This window comes from Chiloscyllium plagiosum, chromosome 51 (genome assembly GCF_004010195.1).
Source record: "Chiloscyllium plagiosum isolate BGI_BamShark_2017 chromosome 51, ASM401019v2, whole genome shotgun sequence".
Lineage (NCBI taxonomy): Eukaryota > Metazoa > Chordata > Chondrichthyes > Orectolobiformes > Hemiscylliidae > Chiloscyllium > Chiloscyllium plagiosum.
The window spans coordinates 4,470,166-4,478,249 of NC_057760.1; positions in this window are offsets into that span (position 1 = coordinate 4,470,166).

The window sequence follows — 8,084 nt, forward strand, 5'->3', positions numbered from 1 at the left end:
ACTGCCTCTTTACCTAAATTGATTCCATTTAGGTAGTAATCTGCCTTCTTGTTCTTGCCACCAAAGTGGATAACCATACATTTATCCAATCTGCCATGCATCTGACCACTCACCTAACTTGTCCAGGTCACCCTGTAATCTCCTAACATCCTCATCACATTTCACCCTGCCACCCAACTTAGTATCATCAGCAAATTTGCTAATGTTATTACTAATACCATCTTCTATATCATTAACATATATTGTAAAAAGCTGCGGTCCCAGTACTGATCCCTGCGGTACCCCACTGGTCACTGCCTGCATTCCGAAATGGAGCCGTTTATCACTACTCTTTGTTTCCTATCAGCCAACCAACTTTCAATCCAAGTTAGTACTTTGCCCCCAAAATCATGCGTCCTAATTTTGCTCACTAACCTCCTATGTGGGACTTTATCAAAAGCTTTCTGAAAGTCCAGGTATACTACATCTACTGGATCTCCCTCATCCATCTTAGAGTTCAAGGGTCAGTCGGCTCAGTTCCCAAAGAAAATGGTCTCTCTTTTGCCTTAATTTACCTTGCCATCAGAACTGGTCGCAGATGCTCATAGTCTGTGCACTGACAGCGGATCTGAGCAGAAAAAGGCAACATCTTCCACCTGCAGGCCTCCGCTGCCTGGAATAGTCACCCCTCCCAGGCTCACATCCTTCCTGATGGACTATACAACGCACAAACAAGGCAGGAGAGAGAGTGGGCAGCCCTGCCTGACTCTGGATCTGACCGGGAAGCTTTCTGATTCCCACATGTTGATTGAGACTGCACTAATGTTGGTGGTGTAGAGCAGTCAGATCCAACTGTAGATACCCTCCGTAAAGCCAATTTTGGACAGCACATCCCACATGTAAATGTGCGATATCCTGAAAGGCCTTCCCGTGGTCCAGGCTGATGAGGCAGGTGTCACCTCCCTTGTCCTGCACCTAAGTGATTGTATCCCTGAGTAGCCCGAGGCTGTCAGAGAGATGGTCCTGCCTGGTACAGTTTGAGTTTGGTCGGGGTGAAACACCGATCCCAGAGCAGACCTGACCTGGTTGGTGATGACCTCAGTCAGGATTTTACAATTTGCATTCAGCAGTTACATTTGTTGCCAATTTCTGATTGCCTCCCTCTCTCCCTTCCACTTGTAGATGAGGGTGATGATACCCTTCCTCATGGAATCACATACGCTCCCTGCCAGAAACTTCGTGAATACTCACTGGTTCCTGTGTTTCATCACCTTCAAACAACCGCCTAACCTGGGAAATTCCACTATGTAATGTCCTCCTGTCTAATGTCAAATATTTCCCATCACACTCTGTTGGCCATCACTGGAGCAATTCCATGGTCATGTTACTGCTGTCCCTGATATTCCATGAGCTGTAACTTTGCTGTCAGGTCTGTTGTGTCACACTGTATCAAATGCCTTTTGGAAATCTGTGTGCATCACATCAATGAAATGACCCTCAATAACACCCTCTGTTACCTCATCCAAAGTTCCAGCAAGTTAGTGAAATTAAATTTGCCCTTAACTGGCATTCTATATTAACCTAGACTTGTCTAAGTGACTGTTAATTTCATCCCAAATAAGCATTCCAAAGGTTTACCATCACTAGGATGATGCTGATTGGTCTTTTCAGTTTAGATTAGATTACTTACTTCTGGAGTTTATTCTTACACACTTCCTCGAGCAAAGGTTTAATATTTGTAATTATTCAGTCCTCTGTCCTCTGACCTATTGGAAGATTATGCTGGATCCTTTGTAATTTCTATCCTTACCCTATCAGTATCCTTTGATCTACCTCATTCAGTCCTGGTGACTTATATCTCAGTCTCCTATTGTTCAAAAAAAATTCTGTATTTTAGTTTTTCGACCAAAGTGCGTAACATATATACAAATGTAAGAATATGTAACTTTATATATATGGTGCTCTATTTGCTATGTCTTGCTTACTCACCCAACCCAACTCTATCAGCTTTCGATGTTCCACAAACAGCCCTTCCCTTCTCACTAACTCCTAACTTTGTATAATCAGCATACTTGGGTGTTACATTCAATCCTTACATGGAACTCATTGCTATCGATTGTACAAAGCTGAGGTCTAAGTACTGTTCTTTATAGAAGCCTGCACAAATTACAATCTGCTTCTTGGTCTGAGATTGAAAGGTTTTGGAACCAGAATTAACGCAAACCATTTTTCCTGTTTCTCAATCTGGGTCATCACTGAACTGCAGTTGAGAGCAATGTCAGATATCTCACAATGTGTACACCCCAGCTTGATATCTGACATTGCACAGAATTTAATAAAACCACATCTCACCTTGGAAACCTCCCATTACCACACATTCCTTCTCACAACCTCTCGTACACCCCTTTCAAACATAGTCCTCCACATTATCACCCCCTCAATCTCCTCAAACAGGTACCATTTATCACCGTCTCAATTTCCCACTGTTAAACTGAAAGTCAGTGTGAGAGGAAAGTGAGAAACAGAATGAGAGAGTGTTGTGTTCAAAGTCTGTGAGACGATTTGTAGCTTGGGTGCTCGTTGTTGTGGTTCTGTTTGCTGAGCTGGGAATTTGTGTTGCAGACGTTTCGTCCCCTGTCTAGGTGACATCCTCAGTGCTTGGGAGCCTCCTGTGAAGCGCTTCTGTGATGTTTCCTCCGGTATTTGTAGTGGTTTGAATCTGCCGCTTCCGGTTGTCAGTTCCAGCTGTCCACTGCACTGGCCGGTATATTGGGTCCAGGTCGATGTGTTTATTGATTGAATCTGTTTCAGAAGCGGCAGATTCAAACCACTACAAATACCGGAGGAAACATCACAGAAGCGCTTCACAGGAGGCTCCCAAGCACTGAGGATGTCACCTAGACAGGGGACGAAACGTCTGCAACACAAATTCCCAGCTCGGCGAACAGAACTACAACAGAGCGTTGTGTATGTGTGAGAGAGAGAGAGAGAGAGACAGAGAAAGGGTGTGCAGGAGAGAGAGGGAAAGTATGAGAGTGTGAGAAGAGACAATGATAATAAGAGAGAGAAATTTCTCAGTTTATTCTAACACTATCCTTTCACTTCTTGAACCTAGAACTGAACTGGGTGGGAGAGGGAAGGTGCACACCTCGACTCTGATAAGGCCATCTGAAGGTCAAATATGGCTCAATGCAAGAGGTTGATGAATTACTGCAGTTACATCTTCTCTGATTGATCACACAAATGCATTGTGTGTTGATGCAATTAGTGATGGGAGATTTGCATTTGAGTGTGTTGTTATGTTTGGTACCAAGATCACTTCTGTCATCTCAGGCAGATGTAATAGATCCCATTATAAAAACAGGAGAGTTCCCCTGGACCAATCTTTACTGTGTATCACAGCATGTATGTTGTCTTGATGTATGAGGCTAAACTCTGTTTTCTTCAGCTCCAAATGAGTGCTTAGCACAATACTCAGTGTCCATGTCAACTCTACTTTTTCAGTCAATAAATGTATGCTCAGAGAAACCTGTTTATACTCACTTTCTAAGTCAAGGTGATAGTTGTGCTGGAGGAAGATGCACATGGGTTTAAGAGAATACTGTTTAATAGGAATGAAACCCCTACACCCGGTGTCATACTTTAAGCTTTGGATTTGAGTCGAACTCATATTTGGAAGATTTCTTCAAAGTTTCAATAGTCAACTTATGCATCAGGATTTCTGTTTCAATCAAAATCAGTAAAACAAATAATCCAGCATTGCCATATTGCTGGCTGTGGGATCTTGCTGCGCACAAACTGGTTGCCACATTTCTGTTGTTAAGATAATGAACTATACTTTGTAAGTACAATCACTAACTGTGCTGTGTAACATCCTGAATTTCTCTGTCTTTCTGTTGTCTGTACTGTGTGTTGAGTAAATCTTGGTGCTACAACAGTTCAGTTCCAATCTTTGCTGTTTTACGAGTAATCCTGAGTGGGATGTTGTAGCTTTAATTGGGATGATTGATGTGTGGATTGAGCAGGCAGGAGTTACGTTTCATTGTTCCATGTTGCACAAATGGACTAGTGTCTGCCTTTGATAGTGTAACATTGGCAACTCTTAACTCAAGCATCCTGTTAGGAATATGATCTGTCAGGTTGGAAGTTTAAGACATTTCAAACTTCAGTGATACATGGAAAAACAACAATTCACAGAAAGAGAGCAAACTCAAAAAGAACAGAGAGTGACATGAAAACTGGCTGGGTACAGACTACGATGACACACGTGCTCAGCAGGTTGTCAGCCACTATGCACCTGTATGCACCTCAGGAAAATAGCAGGCATTGTTAGCCCATCCTTTCTATTTCCCAATCTGGTAAAAAGCCTTCTCTTTATTTAAACTATGAATCTTCCGACAGAGGAAGAAACTGCAGAACACTATCGGATAAAATAACAGCTGTCACGATTTGCAGGGATCTGTCCGAAACCATTGATCTCAGGCTAGTCCTGGGTTATTCTCAATCAGTAATAAGCATGGAGGGGGGCAGTGGTGTAGTGGCATTGCCATTGAACTAGTAGAGTCCTTAGCTAATACTAAGGGTAGGTTTTGATTCCTTTCATGGCAGAGAGTTAAATTTGAATTCAATGAATAGGAACAGGAGTTGATCATTCAGCCCCTCAACCCTGTTCTGCCATTCAATGGGATCATGGCTGATCTGAGGCCTAACTCCATATCCCTGCCTTTGGCCCATATCCCTTGATAGCTTTGCTTAACAAAAATATATCAATCTCAGCTTTAAAATTAATAACTCACCCTGTATGAATTGCTGTTTGTGGAAGACAGTTCCAAATCTTTGTGTCGAGAAGTGCTTCCTGACATCTCTCCTGAGCAGTCTGGCTCTAATTCTCAGATTAATCTCCCTAGTTCTAGAATTCCCAACCAGTGGGAATGTCTTTTCCTGTGAAAATCTTGAATACTTCAATCAGATCCTTAACTTTCTAAAGTTCAGGTGCCATTATTATAAACCTATGTTGTTCTCCCTCCAGGGCCACTATAATTCTTCCAAAGGTGTGGTGTCCAGAGTTTGGTTGGCATGAACCAGTTTGGGCCAAAGGACCTATCTCTGCGCTATAGGACTTTGTAAGATCTGCTCTGGGTATTCCAAGTGGGGTCTATCTAGCATTTTGTATTATTGTAGCATCACTTCTGTATCCTTGTACTCCAGTCCTCTCAATATAAAGGTCAGCATTCCATTAACTTTCCTGATTATTTTCTGTACCTGGAGTCTTCATTCCTGAGATAACCTGTTGGAGAGTCCATGACTGGCAAGTAGTTTACTTTGAACAGACGAGGAAAGATTTAACTGTTGATCAGAATAGCTGCACATTTTGAACTACCTCTTTTCTGGGGTCTGGATTTCCAAGAGATCTGGAGCAGTGTAATTCTGTGGTTGACTGCCAAATGATGAGTGTGATTACCGTTACAAGCTTCTCAAAGGTCTAGTGCCTCTCAAAGAGCACAACACATTTCAAGCACAATTTCAGTCGATTCTATTAACCTTTTCTGAACAAATGTACCAGAAAATTTAGCTTAGATCTACTTGGTCTCTGACTGAGCATGAGAGGGAGAAAACAATGTTAATGTTAAACTTCTGGGCTTGTTAGGCCTGAAGTTAACAGATTAAACCCCACGAGGATGCTACATGTTTCCTGGGTCTTTACATCGCAATAAAAACTCAATCGAGGAAGGGCAGAAAATGAGCACAAGCAAAGATCCACTCAACTAATATCGTTAATCAGCAACGCTGTTCTTAAAGAGTGTTAGTTCCAATGTTAGGATCTGAGCCTGAAGCAGTCTACACAACATCTTGCAGGAAGTGTGGGGGTTAGAAACTGGATTGGAATCCAGAGTGGAAGTTAATGTTAACCCATAAAATACCAACCATCCAACCAAGAGATAAGGGAGAATTGTGAAACTATTTCAATAAATCTGGATCTATTCATTGGCAGCAGAAAGCAAAGTGATCACCAAAATTGTTGGTTGTTTAAAACTCCCAACTAACTTCACTCACGGTCCTTACAAAATCTGCCGCCTCAACCCAGTCTGGCCATAACTTCACTCCATTTCCTCATCAAGTGGCTGAGTAAATCAACTCGCCAGAAACCACAAGCAGTAGCAGAAAGCCCATTAACTTGTCAGAGTAACTAGGCATGAATAATAAATTAGTACTGTCTACATCCTGAAATCAAATGGGAAAATAACATCTTACCAATGTTAAAAATCTCCCTTGATCTTTGTGATGCGAACAGATCAAATTCAGCTTCATTAAAGACTAAAGCAATATTTCGGACATATTTTATTTTGGCTTTTAATGTGAGCAGATTAAAAAAAAGTTGAGAAACAGTACAACAAACCAAAAGTGTAAAAAAATGCCCTCACTATTCATAAACATGTAGAAAATATGTAGCTTTATAGCAACAGTACAAGAATATCAGTACCACAATCACAAGTGGCAAAGCTTGTGGGATATTTGATGAGCTGCCCAACAATATCTCAGCTATTCTAAATTGTGGCAAAATGTGGACAAGGCACAGTGTGAGACCAAGTTCATCGATCGCATAAAGAGCCTGACCAGCACAGATTGTGGAGAGCAAACATGGAGGAACACCCCCGCACCTCCTTTCATATTGAAAACAACCATCTCAGTTTTACTCTTTCTGGATTTTGTTGGGAACATTATTTCTGGAATCCTTTCAAAAAACCGGTTTGGCTCCCAATGTTTTGATCTCAGCACAGAGAATGTTACGAAAGAAATGTAAATTATCTTTCCTGCAGGAATAATATGAGTGCCAAGGACAAGAACAGCATTCTAACAGATCGAGTCACGATTAGGGAATAGGGACTGTGGGTGGGCAAGAGAGAGACAGGTTTGTCTCAATGCTGCTGATTTATTTGATGCTGTTTTACACAGGGATTAATGATGAGATTATCCATCTGGAAAGTCATCACTTTGTTCCTTATTCTGGTCTGCTAGTTAGATAAAAGTAATAATATTAAGTTTAGGATTGGTTGTGGTGGTATAAATATATGGTCATCTTTGAATAGGGGAAACAGAGGGAAGTTGGCTGATGAAAGTTCAGCAGCCTCTGAGGCAAGGTCATGTATTTAACTGTTGGACCCATGGTTCATTATGGGAATCCTGACCCCCATTCATCTTTGCAAATTGACTTGCTTTGAGAAGCCAAGGTGAAAATGCAAGATCTAATATCTAGATTCATTGTTTGAAAAGAGGAGAAAAGAAGATAAAGAAGCAGAAGGTCAGGTAGGAGCAAGCTTAATTTGTCAGAATCTCAAGATGGACTCAATATGGATTGGAGGGACAAGGAATGGTATCATTTTACAACATCATGCTGTTTTGTTGAAGCTGCCCCATTACACATCATAGGAAGATGAGCACTGAGTCAGAGAGAGAGTGTGATTAGAAGCAGGTGGGATTTAAAAAAAGGTGTCAAAAGAGCATAGAGATGTTTACACTTTTGAATCAAGTTCCAGGATCCATACTCAGTGATTAGAACTGGGGGAAATGTCAGGTCAGGTTATTTTAACGAGGATTAATGTCAAATGCCAATCAGATTATGGCAAACTTTACCATCTCTGCAAGACCAGTGTTTTAGTGATCTCTCTGTGAGAGGCTGATGAACTGTGGCCAAATCACGTTTCTACCTGATGCTTACTTTGCACGACCTGATGCTGTTGGATGTTTAACATCCCCTGGGCTTGAAGGAGGAAATCAGTGCAGTCTCCCACACCTCATCACCATCCAGTGTACACCATGGCCTATTGGGTCATTCATCATGGTGCACCTTTCACTGCTGATTAGCTTATCACCTTCACTGTCTCAGAGTGAATGAGAGGCAGAGTGAAGGATTGTTGTGGTGCTGGGTACAGCAGGACAGCACAGGAGGAAAGGAGATTTGCAGGTGGGGTTCTTTCGGTTTATTTCCCTGCTAAATTTTACAGTTACTCAGTCAGAAAAATTATTATTCTGAGGGCCTGGATCTTCTCAGGGATAAGGCAACACAGTGACTGGCAACATTTTATAAAATCAGACCAGTAGGTATT